Below are 20522 nucleotides of genomic sequence, written 5' to 3'. Positions count from 1 at the left end.
ACATTTTGATCATTCTTCTCATTGCTTAAAACAACACGTCTCCCCCCTCTGGTTCTGAACTCCCCTTTCTTAAAAACCCAGAAAGATTGTAGTTGTTCTACATTGAAAATCACCAAACCCTCTTCCTATTTTTATTGCTTATTTTCGTCAACAACTCTGCTAAAAAAAAGAAATTTTTGTGTGTTCACCCTAGGGGAGCTGGTGGTCTGCAGTACCACCCTCTCCCGCTAGTTGGAAACAACTTTTGCACACATTTCTACACTCCTCTCTTTTTTTTTTTCTTGTTTTCCTTGTTTTTGTTCCCCATTTTCAACATTTTTTTTTTTTAAACCCCATTTTCACTCTTTTTACACACACAATCTTTTCCCACACAACCATTCTCTACAATCTTACACACCACACATTTACTCAGTTCTTACCATACAGTCACGCATTGAGTTTTGTCCCTGGCCGCCTGGTGGAAGGCCTGCCGCTCTACTGGATCTAGATCCCATTTTACTACACGAGGCGTCCCCCGTGAGGCCCTTGCCTTCTACGGACCAAGGAACGAACACCGCCACTCCGTGCACTATAGTATGCAGAAATGGACTCCGACAGTGTACCCGAACCGCTGTCCCTGTGACGTACTTGGACCGAACACAGGTCTGGGCCGGCTTCTCCCCAACAGCGCGCTCGAGCCAATGTCCTTGTGATGGACCGTACCCAACACAAGCCTGGGGCCTCAAACCACCAGGATTTTCCTCCCGGAGGCTCGAACTCCGGGGGCGGCCAGCGTTCCCCCCCTCGGCCAGACAAAAAACTCCTCATGACTGTATACAAAGTTAGCTACAACTCACCCATCTGCAGGAGTCCCCTCAAAGTTGATGGTCTCGGTGGTGGCTGAAACACGCGGCTCCGTGACTCCTCCATTTCCTTTGCTTCAACAGCTGGTAGGACAAAGGTACCTTTTCCCTCAGGGGTGATCAGCCCATCCCCGGAACCGTTGTTCAGCGACCACACGGACCACCCTGCTCACAGCGCCATTCTGTTGTGGAAGTTTTTCCACTTAAATAAAGCCTGCAGACGAGCGGTGAGCGGTAGCTAACATTCTTTAATTCAAACACACAAAGACATACAAACAAGCTTGTGGAGGGCCTGCATGTCTGCGGGGCAGGGACAGCAGAGTCTCACTGAGAGTAGTGTGTCTCTCAGTTAAATACTTTCTCCATGAACAAAAGGCAGTACACAGCTGTTTCACACCTTCCCAGAGTCCTTGCAGAGACAAAAGACTCTTCCTGTGAAGTGGTCTGCCTCCCCCAACTTCCTAACTAGACCCCCACCATTTGTCTTACAGTATGGGTGTCAGACATGTTAAAATCCAGTGGCACCAAGGCATTACAATAAAATAATGTGATTAATACATAAGTGAAAGAAATTCCTATACAACCCACACACACAAAAACGTGACGACAGTATTTAGAAAAAAGCGTGGCTTATATATATTATCATAACTCTGGATTTACTGGCCTGTAATTAAAATTTAAAAACTTTGAAGTCTGAACTTTCAGTGTGGGCTGAGATAGAGACTCAGCGTGGCTGCAGCTTGTTGCTATGTCAGCTTAAATTAGTCATGTGATTTAGAGGTGCAGCGTGTCCGTGGACCACGGAGGGTTAATAACACTCACCTTCCTTCCATTTCCAGACTGTAACAACCAACCACCTGTGTTGTTCAAAATGTGCTCTGGCACAATCATAAGCATCGCTTGCTACTGAAAACAAGAAAAAAGCCGTTCCTGCTATGGGCTGAACCATTTGTTAACGGTTGAGGGGGGGAACACTCTGCAATATATTCAGTTTTAGCATTTATATTCACTGTTGACTGTAACTACGCTCAAACTGTTAATGCTATCTTATTTTAATAAGCAACACTGTCATATGCAAGACTGGGGTGGCACTTGGGGTGGCACGGGATCATTTTAGGATGGCACTTGCCACCCCATGCCACCCTTCTAGATCCGCCCCTGCGTTGCGTACATATAAAAGGGACTGTTTTTGTCCGCTAGAGTGGGATTTTCACAGCATATTCTGCACCACATCTCTGCGCGTTTATCATTTGTTTGAAGCCAGCTAACCTGCTGCAACTACTTTTCCGAGAATACGCGCTTCTTTTGCGGTTCGGACTCCTTCTGACATTTCTTTGGAGGTGGAGGAACACCAAACTAATTGCTTAAAGGAGCTTGCTTCTTCGACATCTTTAAGAGTTCTAAACAAATGTCTGTCCACCTCCAGAAAATCTTATGTAAGCAAACTTCTTATCTAGTGCGCGTCTTTTATTTTGACAGCGAATACGCACCTGCGGACCACTTATGTGCACCCCTGGTTATACTGCAGGAGCATCACAAGCATTTAATATGAAACATTGCCAGCTTGGTGAAAAACACAGGGTGATCCTGAGATTTAATAATGAAACAGCAGCTTCAGATAAGACTTTCTGGTAGCTGAGATCAGCACCGTGTTAAGGACAAACACTTTGACCAGACTTTGTGTGTGTACATTTTTATTCACAAAGTTGTTGAAAGTGGGCAAAATCCATCAGAGTATGGATGACATGTCACAGTAAAAGACACTGAATTTAAACAAATGTGATTAAATAGAAGATTTCCAACAAAGACATAACACAGCCAAAAAAAATAAAAGGGTTAAAGTATTTTTAAAAATTCAAAATTAAGATAAAAAACAACTATTTGTATCAAGTTATGCCACATTTTCTCAAATAAAATAAATATAATAAAGTCAAATAGGTATTAATTCAAATAAAAATGTTAGTATAATATATAAGACAATGTTTGGTTTGTAGTGCCACCTTTTGTGTAGGAACACATGAGTAAAAATGTCATTGATCCAGCGTTGATGAATCATATCAAGAAGTCAAAGCCTTTATGCCTTCGACTTTATGGAAGCAGTTTTTTTATCGTTAATTTCTGAACTCTTGTGCTGTTTTTCCCTAACTCAGTAAGCCGTTGCAGAAATAACAAAATAAGCTAAATAGTGCACAGCGTGCGGTTCCTTTTTGTTACCCACTGATCACCGGTTACAAGTTGACTTCTTAAATTAACCTGTTTTATTATTATATCAAACGTCATGTATCTGTTTTTGTCTCATCTCTCTCGCAGATTTCAGACAGGAGAACCAACATTTCACCCTCATTCTTGTTCCACTCTATCTGCTGTATTTGCTTTAAAAGCTTCACCACAATGCCGTGACCCGGATTCGAACCGGGGTTGCTGCGGCCACAACGCAGAGTACTAACCACTATACGATCACGGCTGCTCAGCTGCAGGCTGAACGTCCATGTAGTCAATCACCTCCAATCCACACGAGTCCATTTTAAACCCACTAAGCAGGACTGTACATTTTAAGTTTGACACGTTTAGGTCGTATCAACATTGGAACTACAAACATGTTGTGCTTTTCACTGCCAGTTAGAGTCTGGATCTTGGTTTTTTTTTTTTTCTTCTTATTTCACCGTAAAAACTTGAATCTGCGTGTAACAGCTGACCTGTACGATGTGCAGAAGAGCACCAAAATGTATTTACGGTCAGACCACGCGAGGTCCCAGAGTTAATGCGGATACTGTTACTGTGCCACGTGCGTAAATGTGCGCATCGTCGACACAGAGTTTGAGATCGATATGAAGGAAAAAAACACAATAAAGATTGCAGATGATCATTTTCTGAGCAGCCGTGATCGTATAGTGGTTAGTACTCTGCGTTGTGGCCGCAGCAACCCCGGTTCGAATCCGGGTCACGGCAGAGTGGTTGTGATTTCAGTTTGGGGAACTTCACACTTTAAGTGGTGACTTAGACTTGGCATAGAAACTGAACATTTAACAGTGTTTCCTGAAAAGCCTCTGCTGTCTGATCATTTCCTGATTACATTTACAATAATTGATTACACAGCAGTGGAGAGTTGACTTTATCACAGTAGATGTCTTTCTGAAAGTGCTGTAACTAAGTTTAAGAATATAATCCACCCACTGTTATCATCTTCAATGCCCTGTACCAACATAGAGCAGAGCAGCTATCTGAACGCTACTCCAACAGAGGTCGATTATCTTGTTAATAATTTTACCTCCTCACTACGTACAACTCTGGATACTGTAGCTCCTGTGAAAACTAAGGCCTCAAATCCGAAGTACCTGACTCCGTGGTATAATTCTCAAACACGTAGCCTAAAGCAGATAACTCGTAAGCTGGAGAGGAAATGGCGTGTCACAAATTTAGAGGATCATCATTTAGCCTGGAGAAATAGTTTGCTGATTTATAAGAAAGCCCTCCGCAAAGCCAGAACATCTTACTATTCGTCACTGATTGAAGAAAATAAGAACAACCCCAGGTTTCTCTTCAGCACTGTAGCCAGGCTGACAAAAAGTCAGAGCTCTACTGAGCCAACAATCCCTTTAACATTAACTAGTAATGACTTCATGAACTCCTTCACTAATAAAATTCTTATCATTAGAGAAAAAATTACCAATAATCATCCCACAGATGTAATATTATCTACAGCTACTCTTAGTACCATTGATGTTAAGTTAGACTCTTTTTCTCCAATTGATCTTTCTGAGTTAACTTCAATAATTAATTCCTCCAAACCATCAACGTGTCTTTTAGACCCCATTCCTACAAAACTGCTCAAAGAAGTCCTGCCATTAATTAATTCTTCGATCTTAAATATGATCAACCTATCTCTAATAATCGGCTATGTACCACAGGCCTTCAAGGTGGCTGTAGTTAAACCCTTACTTAAAAAGCCATCTCTAGACCCAGCTGTCTTAGCTAATTATAGGCCAATCTCCAACCTTCCTTTCATATCAAAAATCCTTGAAAGAGTAGTTGTCAAACAGCTAACAGATCATCTGCAGAGGAATGGCTTATTTGAAGAGTTTCAGTCAGGTTTCAGAGCTCATCACAGCACAGAAACAGCTTTAGTGAAGGTTACAAATGATCTTCTTATGGCCTCTGACAGTGGACTCCTCTCTGTGCTTGTCCTGCTAGACCTCAGTGCTGCGTTCGATACTGTTGATCATAATATCCTATTAGAGCGATTAGAACATGCTGTAGGTATTACAGGTACTGTACTGCAGTGGTTTGTATCATATCTATCTAATAGACTCCAATTTGTTCAAGTAAATGGAGAGTCCTCTTCACACACTAAGGTCTATTATGGTGTTCCACAGGGTTCAGTGCTAGGACCAATTCTATTTACATTATACATGCTTCCCCTAGGCAGCATCATTAGAAGACATAGCATAAATTATCACTGCTATGCAGATGATACGCAGCTCTATCTATCCATGAAGCCAGGTAACACACACCAATTAGTTAAACTGCAGGAATGTCTTAAAGACATAAAGACCTGGATGGCCGCTAACTTTCTGCTTCTTAATTCAGATAAAACTGAGGTTATTGTACTCGGCCCTGAAAATCTTAGAATTATGGTATCTAAGCAGATTCTTACTCTGGATGGCATTACCTTGGCCTCCAGTAATGCTGTGAGGAACCTTGGAGTCATTTTTGACCAGGACATGTCCTTCAATGCACATATTAAACAAATATGTAAGACCGCTTTCTTCCATTTGCGCAACATCTCTAAAATTAGAAATATCCTGTCTCAGAGTGACGCTGAAAAACTAGTTCATGCATTTATTACTTCCAGGCTGGACTACTGTAATTCTTTATTATCAGGATGTCCTAAAACTCGCTGAAAAGTCTTCAGCTAATCCAAAATGCTGCAGCAAGAGTACTAACAGGGACTAGAAAGAGAGAGCATATTTCTCCTGTATTGGCTTCCCTTCACTGGCTTCCTGTTAAATCCAGAATTGAATTCAAAATTCTGCTCCTCACATACAAGGTCTTAAATAACCAGGCCCCATCTTATCTTAATGACCTTGTAGTACCATATCACCCTATTAGAGCACTTCGCTCTCGCACTGCAGGCTTACTTGTTGTTCCTAGAGTATTTAAAAGTAGAATGGGAGGCAGAGCCTTCAGTTTTCAGGCCCCTCTTCTGTGGAACCAGCTTCCAGTTTGGATTCGGGAGACAGACACTATCTCTACTTTCAAGATTAGGCTTAAAACTTTCCTTTTTGCTAAAGCATATAGTTAGGGCTGGACCAGGTGACCCTGAATCCTCCCTTAGTTATGCTGCAATAGACGTAGGCTGCCAGGGATTCCCATGATGCATTGAGTTTTTCCTTTCCAATCACCTTTCTCACTCACTATGTGTTAATAGACCTCTCTGCATCGAATCATATCTGTTATTAACCTCTGTCTCTCTTCCACAGCATGTCTTTATCCTGTTTTCCTTCTTTCACCCCAACCGGTCGCAGCAGATGGCCGCCCCTCCCTGAGCCTGGTTCTGCTGGAGGTTTCTTCCTGTTAAAAGGGAGTTTTTCCTTCCCACTGTTGCCAAAGTGCTTGCTCATAGGGGGTCATATGATTGTTGGGTTTTTCTCTGTATTTATTATTGTGCGATCTATTGTACAATATAAAGCGCCTTGAGGCGACATTTGTTGTGATTTGGCGCTATATAAATAAAATTGAATTGAATTGACTAGTTGTTTGTGTGTGTTTTCATTTTTTGTCTTTTGTTCTCTTCTCACTCTACGTCCTGAGTACTGAGTCGGGATGTAGAGTGAGTACTCAGTACTGTTTTTTTGAGGCAACGAGTTTCCAAACATTTTTTAAGTTATGGGAACTAATTAGACTGTACCTTTTTATGCCTTTACCGACCTCTTGTGGTAAGATGTGATCATGTGTTTGCTTTGCTGAATTATTTGGCAGTTGCTGCCTTTAGGCTGCACTGATTGACTGATTGTCCACCTGCTCCAACTGCTTATGAAACATATGTGCAATTGAATATGGATTGAAACAATGATCATTATTCTGATGACAGCAGAACAGATATTCAAAATGAAATCTCTATTTTCTTTTAAAAACTTTATGCTCATACTTCTACCGCCATGCGGCATCGCCTGTTCTTTGATCAAGCGTTCAGAAACTGAGGAAACCACTGATGAAGGTATCCGTTTAAAAGGTATACTTTGCCTCATTCTCGAGTTATCGCGTGAGAACATTTTCAGAAAACTTGGCCTCTGACTTTTACCTCGAGGTTGAGGAAAATCCTAGTTGTTTCTTTCTTGAGTTATCACATTCACAAGATTTACAGAAATCTAAAAAAAAGTGTTCCAGTAAATATGTTGTTATACTCAGGGGTGCACATAAGTGGTCCGCAGGTGCGCACTCGCTGTCAAAATAAAAGACGCGCACCAGATAAGAAGTTGCAACGCACGTTCGCGCAGGGGCGGATCTAGAGAAATTTTCTTAGGGTGGCAAAGAAATCAAATGGGGTGGCAAATTCAAAGCCTTTTTTTCCCCCAAACACATATGCAGGTGATTACATATGGTTAAAATGATTCAAATGCAGTAAGTATACATGTTTTTCATATAAATATAGTCTATAACTTAATTATTGTCTGTAGTCCACATAATTACACACTTTAGTTACATAAAACATGTGAGTTTTGATGTTATGTACTGTATAGCCTGTATAATAAATAAATATGTAGCCCAATAAGTATAAACTCCAGAGAACTACACAACATGGGGTGGTTCATTTACAAACACAAGTCTAACTTAAGTTTCAGTGTTTTTTGTTAGAAAACAATCACATTGTTACAGCTTAAATTACACAAAATGTCAGAAATCTACACTGTCATGAACAAAAATTTAAACCTAATTTTTCATGATTTGTTGGATAAACCCACTGAGGTCTGAAATACAACTGCCCATTTTTGATTCCTTTTGAGTTTACGTTTGCATTTCATCCTCAAATTGTTTCTTTTTATTTTTTTCTCCTTGCCTTGTTTGGTATCATCCTTTTCTTCTCACTGAATTTAGTTGTTTTTTTTCACTGACATACTGCATTAGTGTTACTGATCTGAAATCACACAAAGAACTTAAAATCCTAGTAGTATTTTTTACTGTAAAAAACCCACAGACATGTTGAGCAAATATAAATTGTACATTTTGTAAACATATACAACTATTTGTCTAAAAATGCAGCCAATACACCTGCCGTTTTTTCATTTTGTACAACCATTTAAAAATATTACTAACTAAAATGAGAGAACAATCAGGTGTCGCAATAAGATGCCCCACAAATGATGTGTGCCAGTAAAAAATAAGTTTGTCCACCAAAAGACAGAGGAGAACAGCACAGGGATAAACCTGCAGGCCTGACAACAGGAGGTGTATCACTCCGCTGGTTTTCTACTTAGTGACAGTGTTTACATTGCAAATGTGCCTTAGTGACATTCATTAGTGCCCTCACTGACACACAAAACAAAACAACGACTACACAACAGAACAGCTACACAAGACAGCACAACACACTAAGTATACACTCCGCACTAAACGTCACAAATCTCCCACATCTAAAAACTCTCTCTCTCTCTCTCTCACTCGCTCGCTCTGTCTCGCTGCTGTTACCGTCACTCCCAAAACTCTCCCCTCTTCCTAAACAACCAAATCCTACGTGTTGACTTTTTTTTTTAAATTGGTCGACATGGTACATTTTTCCACCAATAGGAAAGAGGTGCCTTTTTTTCCTTTCTTTACTGTTTTCGCGCTGTCCTTAGAAAACGCTTAAAACCCACACACACAAAAACGTGACGACAGTATTTAGAAAAAAGCGTGGCTTATATATATTATCATAACTCTGGATTTACTGGCCTGTAATTAAAATTTAAAAACTTTGAAGTCTGAACTTTCAGTGTGGGCTGAGATAGAGACTCAGCGTGGCTGCAGCTTGTTGCTATGTCAGCTTAAATTAGTCATGTGATTTAGAGGTGCAGCGTGTCCGTGGACCACGGAGGGTTAATAACACTCACCTTCCTTCCATTTCCAGAGTGTAACAACCGACCACCTGTGTTGTTCAAAATGTGCTCTGGCACAATCATAAGCATGGCTTGCTACTGAAAACAAGAAAAAAGCCGTTCCTGCTATGGGCTGAACCATTTGTTAACGGTTGAGGGGCGGGACACTCTGCAATATATTCAGTTTTAGCATTTATATTCACTGTTGACTGTAACTACGCTCAAACTGTTAATGCTATCTTATTTTAATAAACAACACTGTCATATGCAAGACTGGGGTGGCACTTGCCACCCCATGCCACCCTTCTAGATCCGCCCCTGCGTTGCGTACATATAAAAGGGACTGTTTTTGTCCGCTAGAGTGGGATTTTCACGGCATATTCTGCACCACATCTCTGCGCGTTTATCATTTGTTTGAAGCCAGCTAACCTGCTGCAACTACTTTTCCGAGAATACGCGCTTCTTTTGCGGTTCGGACTCCTTCTGACATTTCTTTGGAGGTGGAGGAACACCAAACTAATTGCTTAAAGGAGCTTGCTTCTTCGACATCTTTAAGAGTTCTAAACAAATGTCTGTCCACCTCCAGAAAATCTTATGTAAGCAAACTTCTTATCTAGTGCGCGTCTTTTATTTTGACAGCGAATACGCACCTGCGGACCACTTATGTGCACCCCTGGTTATACTGCAGGAGCATCACAAGCATTTAATATGAAACATTGCCAGCTTGGTGAAAAACACAGGGTGATCCTGAGATTTAATAATGAAACAGCAGCTTCAGATAAGACTTTCTGGTAGCTGAGATCAGCACCGTGTTAAGGACGAACACTTTGACCAGACTTTGTGTGTGTACATTTTTATTCACAAAGTTGTTGAAAGTGGGCAAAATCCATCAGAGTATGGATGACATGTCACAGTAAAAGACACTGAATTTAAACAAATGTGATTAAACAGAAGATTTCCAACAAAGACATAACACAGCCAAAAAAAATAAAAGGGTTAAGTGTTTTTAAAAATTCAAAATGAAGATAAAAAACAACTATTTGTATCAAGTTATGCCACATTTTCTCAAATAAAATAAATACAATAATGTCAAATAGGTATTAATTCAAATAAAAATGTTAGTATAATATATGTAGCAGCCCTTGGCATCAAGAACGACAGAAGAGTCTCTAACGGGTGCAGCCATTTATTTCCTCACCACATACGGCTCATTCTCTGGACATTGAGCACCGTGAAAACTATAAAATAAGAAAAAATTGATACCCGTACAGTCCTTTTGAAGTATAACAATGAGCAATAACAACAATGAGCTTAAGTTAATTCAGGTAAGTTCAAACAAGTAATTCTGAGATATACAGTCACAGATTAAATAAAACAAACAGGGGTTACTTCAAACAGTATCAAGGGGTTACACAGTTCGGTTAAATAAAATATAACAACAGATCACCTCTCATCACATACCTCAGTCCGCTTGCCAAGGGTGCAAACTCCGGTGAACACTTAAACACTTCGGCCCGTTTCTCATGGGGTGCTGCTAGCTTGCATGACACACATGTCTAAGCTAAAAAATAGCACATGGATGTAAGTAACGTAAGTACAGAACAAAAAGGTTTTCAGATGGCTCACAATACAAACGCAGCAACATACCTTACATTAGAAACACACTTATCATACTTATCAAAGTATTATCGTAACTTACATGGAATTTGTACAACTTATTCCTGCCGCACGACAGACCGCTCATACACGTTACGGGGCATGCCTCTGAGCACATCTGTCCTTAGTGCGACTGCGCATACAGTTCCGACAACCCCCGCAAGGATGACTTATGGTACAGATCAGCGGTTCATTACAATAAATAAGAAAATGTTTGGTTTGTAGTGCAACCTTTTGTGTAGGAACACATGAGTAAAAATGTCATTGATCCAGCGTTGATGAATCATATCAAGAAGTCAAAGCCTTTATGCCTTCGACTTTATGGAAGCAGTTTTTTTATCGTTAATTTCTGAACTCTTGTGCTGTTTTTCCCCTAACTCAGTAAGCCGTTGCAGAAATTACAAAATAAGCTAAATAGTGCACGGTTCCTTTTTGTTACCCACTGATCACCGGTTACAAGTTGACTTCTTAAATTAACCTGTTTTATTATTATATCAAACGTCATGTATCTGTTTTTTTCTCAACTCTCTCGCAGATTTCAGACAGGAGAACCAACATTTCACCCTCATTCTTGTTCCACTTTATCTGCTGTATTTGCTTTAAAAGCTTCACCACAATGCCGTGACCCGGATTCGAACCGGGGTTGCTGCGGCCACAACGCAGAGTACTAACCACTATACGATCACAGCTGCTCAGCTGCAGGCTGAACGCCCATGTAGTCAATCACCTCCAATCCACACGAGTCCATTTTAAACCCACTAAGCAGGACTGTACATTTTAAGTTTGACACGTTTAGGTCGTATCAACATTGGAACTACAAACATGTTGTGCTTTTCACTGCCAGTTAGAGTCTGGATCTTGCTTTTTTTTTTCTTCTTATTTCACCGTAAACACTTGAATCTGCGTGTAACAGCTGACCTGTACGATGTGCAGAAGAGCACCAAAATGTATTTACGGTCAGACCACGCGAGGTCCCAGAGTTAATGCGGATACTGTTACTGTGCCACGTGCGTAAATGTGCGCATCGTCGACACAGAGTTTGAGATCGATATAAAGGAAAAGGCACAATAAAGATTGCAGATGATCATTTTCTGAGCAGCCGTGATCGTATAGTGGTTAGTACTGTGCGTTGTGGCCGCAGCAACCCCGGTTCGAATCCGGGTCACGGCAGAGTGGTTGTGATTTCAGTTTGGGGAACTTCACACTTTAAGTGGTGACTTAGACTTGGCATAGAAACTGAACATTTAACAGTGTTTCCTGAAAACCCTCTGCTGTCTGATCATTTCCTGATTACATTTACAATAATTGATTACACAGCAGTGGAGAGTTGACTTTATCACAGTAGATGTCTTTCTGAAAGTGCTGTAACTAAGTTTAAGAATATAATCCACCCACTGTTATCATCTTCAATGCCCTGTACCAACATAGAGCAGAGCAGCTATCTGAACGCTACTCCAACAGAGGTCGATTATCTTGTTAATAATTTTACCTCCTCACTACGTACAACTCTGGATACTGTAGCTCCTGTGAAAACTAAGGCCTCAAATCCGAAGTACCTGACTCCGTGGTATAATTCTCAAACACGTAGCCTAAAGCAGATAACTCGTAAGCTGGAGAGGAAATGGCGTGTCACAAATTTAGAGGATCATCATTTAGCCTGGAGAAATAGTTTGCTGATTTATAAGAAAGCCCTCCGCAAAGCCAGAACATCTTACTATTCGTCACTGATTGAAGAAAATAAGAACAACCCCAGGTTTCTCTTCAGCACTGTAGCCAGGCTGACAAAAAGTCAGAGCTCTACTGAGCCAACAATCCCTTTAACATTAACTAGTAATGACTTCATGAACTTCTTCACTAATAAAATTCTTATCATTAGAGAAAAAATTACCAATAATCATCCCACAGATGTAATATTATCTACAGCTACTCTTAGTACCATTGATGTTAAGTTAGACTCTTTTTCTCCAATTGATCTTTCTGAGTTAACTTCAATAATTAATTCCTCCAAACCATCAACGTGTCTTTTAGACCCCATTCCTACAAAACTGCTCAAAGAAGTCCTGCCATTAATTAATTCTTCGATCTTAAATATGATCAACCTATCTCTAATAATCGGCTATGTACCACAGGCCTTCAAGGTGGCTGTAGTTAAACCCTTACTTAAAAAGCCATCTCTAGACCCAGCTGTCTTAGCTAATTATAGGCCAATCTCCAACCTTCCTTTCATATCAAAAATCCTTGAAAGAGTAGTTGTCAAACAGCTAACAGATCATCTGCAGAGGAATGGCTTATTTGAAGAGTTTCAGTCAGGTTTCAGAGCTCATCACAGCACAGAAACAGCTTTAGTGAAGGTTACAAATGCTCTTCTTATGGCCTCTGACAGTGGACTCATCTCTGTGCTTGTCCTGCTAGACCTCAGTGCTGCGTTCGATACTGTTGATCATAATATCCTATTAGAGCGATTAGAACATGCTGTAGGTATTACAGGTACTGTACTGCAGTGGTTTGTATCATATCTATCTAATAGACTCCAATTTGTTCAAGTAAATGGAGAGTCCTCTTCACACACTAAGGTCAATTATGGTGTTCCACAGGGTTCAGTGCTAGGACCAATTCTATTTACATTATACATGCTTCCCTTAGGCAGCATCATTAGAAGACATAGCATAAATTATCACTGCTATGCAGATGACACGCAGCTCTATCTATCCATGAAGCCAGGTATCACAGACCAATTAGTTAAACTGCAGGAATGTCTTAAAGACATAAAGACCTGGATGGCCGCTAACTTTCTGCTTCTTAATTCAGATAAAACTGAGGTTATTGTACTCGGCCCTGAAAATCTTAGAATTATGGTATCTAAGCAGATTCTTACTCTGGATGGCATTACCTTGGCCTCCAGTAATGCTGTGAGGAACCTTGGAGTCATTTTTGACCAGGACATGTCCTTCAATGCACATATTAAACAAATATGTAAGACCGCTTTCTTCCATTTGCGCAACATCTCTAAAATTAGAAATATCCTGTCTCAGAGTGACGCTGAAAAACTAGTTCATGCATTTATTACTTCCAGGCTGGACTACTGTAATTCTTTATTATCAGGATGTCCTAAAACTCACTGAAAAGCCTTCAGCTAATCCAAAATGCTGCAGCAAGAGTACTGACAGGGACTAGAAAGAGAGAGCATATTTTTCCTGTATTGGCTTCCCTTCACTGGCTTCCTGTTAAATCCAGAATTGAATTCAAAATTCTGCTCCTCACATACAAGGTCTTAAATAACCAGGCCCCATCTTATCTTAATGACCTTGTAGTACCATATCACCCTATTAGAGCACTTCGCTCTCGCACTGCAGGCTTACTTGTTGTTCCTAGAGTATTTAAAAGTAGAATGGGAGGCAGAGCCTTCAGTTTTCAGGCCCCTCTTCTGTGGAACCAGCTTCCAGTTTGGATTCGGGAGACAGACACTATCTCTACTTTCAAGATTAGGCTTAAAACTTTCCTTTTTGCTAAAGCATATAGTTAGGGCTGGACCAGGTGACCCTGAATCCTCCCTTAGTTATGCTGCAATAGACGTAGGCTGCCAGGGATTCCCATGATGCATTGAGTTTTTCCTTTCCAATCACCTTTCTCACTCACTATGTGTTAATAGACCTCTCTGCATCGAATCATATCTGTTATTAACCTCTGTCTCTCTTCCACAGCATGTCTTTATCCTGTTTTCCTTCTTTCACCCCAACCGGTCGCAGCAGATGGCCGCCCCTCCCTGAGCCTGGTTCTGCTGGAGGTTTCTTCCTGTTAAAAGGGAGTTTTTCCTTCCCACTGTTGCCAAAGTGCTTGCTCATAGGGGGTCATATGATTGTTGGGTTTTTCTCTGTATTTATTATTGTGCGATCTATTGTACAATATAAAGCGCCTTGAGGCGACATTTGTTGTGATTTGGCGCTATATAAATAAAATTGAATTGAATTGAATTGAATTGACTAGTTGTTTGTGTGTGTTTTCATTTTTTGTCTTTTGTTCTCTTCTCACTCTACGTCCTGAGTACTGAGTCGGGATGTAGAGTGAGTACTCAGTACTGTTTTTTGAGGCAACGAGTTTCCAAACATTTTTTAAGTTATGGGAACTAATTAGACTGTACCTTTTTATGCCTTTGCCGACCTCTTGTGGTAAGATGTGATCATGTGTTTGCTTTGCTGAATTATTTGGCAGTTGCTGCCTTTAGGCTGCACTGATTGACTGATTGTCCACCTGCTCCAACTGCTTATGAAACATATGTGCAATTGAATAATGATTGAAACAATGATCATTATTCTGATGACAGCAGAACAGATATTCAAAATGAAATCTCTATTTTCTTTTAAAAACTTTATGCTCATACTTCTATCGCCATGCTGCATCGCCTGTTCTTTGATCAAGCGTTCAGAAACTGAGGAAACCACTGATGAAGGTATCCGTTTAAAAGGTATACTTTGCCTCATTCTCGAGTTATCGCGTGAGAACATTTTCAGAAAACTTGACCTCTGACTTTTACCTCGAGGTTGAGGAAAATCCTAGTTGTTTCTTTCTTGAGTTATCACATTCACAAGATTTACAGAAATCTAAAAAAAAGTGTTCCAGTAAATATGTTGTTATACTCAGGGGTGCACATAAGTGGTCCGCAGGTGCGCACTCGCTGTCAAAATAAAAGACGCGCACCAGATAAGAAGTTGCAACGCACGTTCGCGCAGGGGCGGATCTAGAGAAATTTTCTTAGGGTGGCAAAGAAATCAAATGGGGTGGCAAATTCAAAGCCTTTTTTTCCCCCAAACACATATGCAGGTGATTACATATGGTTAAAATGATTCAAATGCAGTAAGTATATACGTTTTTCATATAAATATAGTCTATAACTTAATTATTGTCTGTAGTCCACATAATTACACACTTTAGTTACATAAAACATGTGAGTTTTGATGTTATGTACTGTATAGCCTGTATAATAAATAAATATGTAGCCCAATAACTATAAACTCCAGAGAACTACACAACATGGGGCGGTTCATTTACAAACACAAGTCTAACTTAAGTTTCAGTGTTTTTTGTTAGAAAACAATCACATTGTTACAGCTTAAATTACACAAAATGTCAGAAATCTGCACTGTCATGAACAAAAATTTAAACCTAATTTTTCATGATTTGTTGGATAAACCCACTGAGGTCTGAAATACAACTGCCCATTTTTGATTCCTTTTGAGTTTACGTTTGCATTTCATCCTCAAATTGTTTCTTTTTATTTTTTTCTCCTTGCCTTGTTTGGTATCATCCTTTTCTTCTCACTGAATTTAGTTGTTTTTTTTCACTGACATACTGCATTAGTGTTACTGATCTGAAATCACACAAAGAACTTAAAATCCTAGTAGTATTTTTTACTGTAAAAAACCCACAGACATGTTGAGCAAATATAAATTGTACATTTTGTAAACATATACAACTATTTGTCTAAAAATGCAGCCAATACACCTGCCGTTTTTTCATTTTGTACAACCATTTAAAAATATTACTAACTAAAATGAGAGAACAATCAGGTGTCGCAATAAGATGCCCCACAAATGATGTGTGCCAGTAAAAAATAAGTTTGTCCACCAAAAGACAGAGGAGAACAGCACAGGGATAAACCTGCAGGCCTGACAACAGGAGGTGTATCACTCCGCTGGTTTTCTACTTAGTGACAGTGTTTACATTGCAAATGTGCCTTAGTGACATTCATTAGTGCCCTCACTGACACACAAAACAAAACAACGACTACACAACAGAACAGCTACACAAGACAGCACAACACACTAAGTATACACTCCGCACTAAACGTCACAAATCTCCCACATCTAAAAACTCTCTCTCTCTCTCTCTCACTCGCTCGCTCTGTCTCGCTGCTGTTACCGTCACTCCCAAAACTCTCCCCTCTTCCTAAACAACCAAATCCTACGTGTTGACTTTTTTTTTTAAATTGGTCGACATGGTACATTTTTCCACCAATAGGAAAGAGGTGCCTTTTTTTCCTTTCTTTACTGTTTTCGCGCTGTCCTTAGAAAACGCTTAAAACCCACACACACAAAAACGTGACGACAGTATTTAGAAAAAAGCGTGGCTTATATATATTATCATAACTCTGGATTTACTGGCCTGTAATTAAAATTTAAAAACTTTGAAGTCTGAACTTTCAGTGTGGGCTGAGATAGAGACTCAGCGTGGCTGCAGCTTGTTGCTATGTCAGCTTAAATTAGTCATGTGATTTAGAGGTGCAGCGTGTCCGTGGACCACGGAGGGTTAATAACACTCACCTTCCTTCCATTTCCAGAGTGTAACAACCGACCACCTGTGTTGTTCAAAATGTGCTCTGGCACAATCATAAGCATGGCTTGCTACTGAAAACAAGAAAAAAGCCGTTCCTGCTATGGGCTGAACCATTTGTTAACGGTTGAGGGGCGGGACACTCTGCAATATATTCAGTTTTAGCATTTATATTCACTGTTGACTGTAACTACGCTCAAACTGTTAATGCTATCTTATTTTAATAAACAACACTGTCATATGCAAGACTGGGGTGGCACTTGCCACCCCATGCCACCCTTCTAGATCCGCCCCTGCGTTGCGTACATATAAAAGGGACTGTTTTTGTCCGCTAGAGTGGGATTTTCACGGCATATTCTGCACCACATCTCTGCGCGTTTATCATTTGTTTGAAGCCAGCTAACCTGCTGCAACTACTTTTCCGAGAATACGCGCTTCTTTTGCGGTTCGGACTCCTTCTGACATTTCTTTGGAGGTGGAGGAACACCAAACTAATTGCTTAAAGGAGCTTGCTTCTTCGACATCTTTAAGAGTTCTAAACAAATGTCTGTCCACCTCCAGAAAATCTTATGTAAGCAAACTTCTTATCTAGTGCGCGTCTTTTATTTTGACAGCGAATACGCACCTGCGGACCACTTATGTGCACCCCTGGTTATACTGCAGGAGCATCACAAGCATTTAATATGAAACATTGCCAGCTTGGTGAAAAACACAGGGTGATCCTGAGATTTAATAATGAAACAGCAGCTTCAGATAAGACTTTCTGGTAGCTGAGATCAGCACCGTGTTAAGGACGAACACTTTGACCAGACTTTGTGTGTGTACATTTTTATTCACAAAGTTGTTGAAAGTGGGCAAAATCCATCAGAGTATGGATGACATGTCACAGTAAAAGACACTGAATTTAAACAAATGTGATTAAACAGAAGATTTCCAACAAAGACATAACACAGCCAAAAAAAATAAAAGGGTTAAGTGTTTTTAAAAATTCAAAATGAAGATAAAAAACAACTTCCATGTGCTAAAAAATAGCACATGGATGTAAGTAACGTAAGTACAGAACAAAAAGGTTTTCAGATGGCTCACAATACAAACGCAGCAACATACCTTACATTAGAAACACACTTATCATACTTATCAAAGTATTATCGTAACTTACATGGAATTTGTACAACTTATTCCTGCCGCACGACAGACCGCTCATACACGTTACGGGGCATGCCTCTGAGCACATCTGTCCTTAGTGCGACTGCGCATACAGTTCCGACAACCCCCGCAAGGATGACTTATGGTACAGATCAGCGGTTCATTACAATAAATAAGACAATGTTTGGTTTGTAGTGCCACCTTTTGTGTAGGAACACATGAGTAAAAATGTCATTGATCCAGCGTTGATGAATCATATCAAGAAGTCAAAGCCTTTATGCCTTCGACTTTATGGAAGCAGTTTTTTTATCGTTAATTTCTGAACTCTTCTGCTGTTTTTCCCTAACTCAGTAAGCCGTTGCAGAAATTACAAAATAAGCTAAATAGTGCACAGCGTGCGGTTCCTTTTTGTTACCCACTGATTACCGGTTACAAGTTGACTTCTTAAATTAACCTGTTTTTATTATTATATCAAACGTCATGTATCTGTTTTTTTCTCAACTCTCTCGCAGATTTCAGACAGGAGAACCAACATTTCACCCTCATTCTTGTTCCACTTTATCTGCTGTATTTGCTTTAAAAGCTTCACCACAATGCCGTGACCCGGATTCGAACCGGGGTTGCTGCGGCCACAACGCAGAGTACTAACCACTATACGATCACGGCTGCTCAGCTGCAGGCTGAACGTCCATGTAGTCAATCACCTCCAATCCACACGAGTCCATTTTAAACCCACTAAGCAGGACTGTACATTTTAAGTTTGACACGTTTAGGTCGTATCAACATTGGAACTACAAACATGTTGTGCTTTTCACTGCCAGTTAGAGTCTGGATCTTGCTTTTTTTTTTTTTTTTTTTTTTTCTTCTTATTTCACCGTAAACACTTGAATCTGCGTGTAACAGCTGACCTGTACGATGTGCAGAAGAGCACCAAAATGTATTTACGGTCAGACCACGCGAGGTCCCAGAGTTAATGCGGATACTGTTACTGTGCCACGTGCGTAAATGTGCGCATCGTCGACACAGAGTTTGAGATCGATATAAAGGAAAAGGCACAATAAAGATTGCAGATGATCATTTTCTGAGCAGCCGTGATCGTATAGTGGTTAGTACTCTGCGTTGTGGCCGCAGCAACCCCGGTTCGAATCCGGGTCACGGCAGAGTGGTTGTGATTTCACTTTGGGGAGCTTCACACTTTAAGTGGTGACTAGTTGTTTGTGTGTGTTTTCATTTTTGTCTTTTGTTCTCTTCTCACTCTACGTCCTGAGTACTGAGTCGGGATGTAGAGTGAGTACTCAGTACTGTTTTTTTGAGGCAACGAGTTTCCAAACATTTTTTAAGTTATGGGAACTAATTAGACTGTACCTTTTTATGCCTTTACCGACCTCTTGTGGTAAGATGTGATCATGTGTTTGCTTTGCTGAATTATTTGGCAGTTGCTGCCTTTAGGTTGCACTGATTGACTGATTGTCCACCTGCTCCAACTGCTTATGAAACATATGTGCAATTCAATAATGATTGAAACAATGATCATTATTCTGATGACAGCAGAACAGATATTCAAAATGAAATCTCTATTTTCTTTTAAAAACTTTATGCTCATACTTCTACCGCCATGCGGCATCGCCTGTTCTTTGATCAAGCGTTCAGAAACTGAGGAAACCACTGATGAAGGTATCCGTTTAAAAGGTATACTTTGCCTCATTCTCGAGTTATCGCGTGAGAACATTTTCAGAAAACTTGGCCTCTGACTTTTACCTCGAGGTTGAGGAAAATCCTAGTTGTTTCTTTCTTGAGTTATCACATTCACAAGATTTACAGAAATCTAAAAAAAAGTGTTCCAGTAAATATGTTGTTATACTCAGGGGTGCACATAAGTGGTCCGCAGGTGCGCACTCGCTGTCAAAATAAAAAACGCGCACCAGATAAGAAGTTGCAACGCACGTTCGCGCAGGGGCGGATCTAGAGAAATTTTCTTAGGGTGGCAAAGAAATCAAATGGGGTGGCAAATTCAAAGCCTTTTTTTCCCCCAAACACATATGCAGGTGATTACATATGGTTAAAATGATTCAAATGCAGTAAGTATATACGTTTTTCATATAAATATAGTCTATAACTTAATTATTGTCTGTAGTCCACATAATTACACACTTTAGTTACATAAAACATGTGAGTTTTGATGTTATGTACTGTATAGCCTGTATAATAAATAAATATGTAGCCCAATAAGTATAAACTCCAGAGAACTACACAACATGGGGCGGTTCATTTACAAACACAAGTCTAACTTAAGTTTCAGTGTTTTTTGTTAGAAAACAATCACATTGTTACAGCTTAAATTACACAAAATGTCAGAAATCTGCACTGTCATGAACAAAAATTTAAACCTAATTTTTCATGATTTGTTGGATTAACCCACTGAGGTCTGAAATACAACTGCCCATTTTTGATTCCTTTTGAGTTTACGTTTGTATTTCAT

The 20522-nt window shown here is 40.0% G+C and overlaps 4 non-coding genes across 4 annotated transcripts; 2 read left to right on the top strand and 2 right to left on the bottom strand.

The window, feature by feature from the left end:
• Positions 1-3234: 3234 nt before the first annotated feature.
• On the bottom strand, positions 3235-3306 carry trnah-gug (transfer RNA histidin (anticodon GUG)). The gene has a single exon. It is a non-coding gene; the product is annotated as a tRNA-His (tRNA).
• Positions 3307-3719: 413 nt separating this feature from the next.
• Positions 3720-3791, top strand: trnah-gug (transfer RNA histidin (anticodon GUG)). The gene has a single exon. It is a non-coding gene; the product is annotated as a tRNA-His (tRNA).
• A 14846-nt stretch (positions 3792-18637) lies between these two features.
• trnah-gug (transfer RNA histidin (anticodon GUG)) lies at positions 18638-18709 on the bottom strand. Its single transcript has one exon. It is a non-coding gene; the product is annotated as a tRNA-His (tRNA).
• A 422-nt stretch (positions 18710-19131) lies between these two features.
• trnah-gug (transfer RNA histidin (anticodon GUG)) lies at positions 19132-19203 on the top strand. The gene has a single exon. It is a non-coding gene; the product is annotated as a tRNA-His (tRNA).
• Positions 19204-20522: the final 1319 nt, after the last annotated feature.

This window comes from Pelmatolapia mariae, linkage group LG22 (genome assembly GCF_036321145.2).
Source record: "Pelmatolapia mariae isolate MD_Pm_ZW linkage group LG22, Pm_UMD_F_2, whole genome shotgun sequence".
NCBI lineage: Eukaryota > Metazoa > Chordata > Actinopteri > Cichliformes > Cichlidae > Pelmatolapia > Pelmatolapia mariae.
Note: the sequence above shows the minus strand (reverse complement) of the source record. Positions and strands in the feature narration are given on the sequence as shown.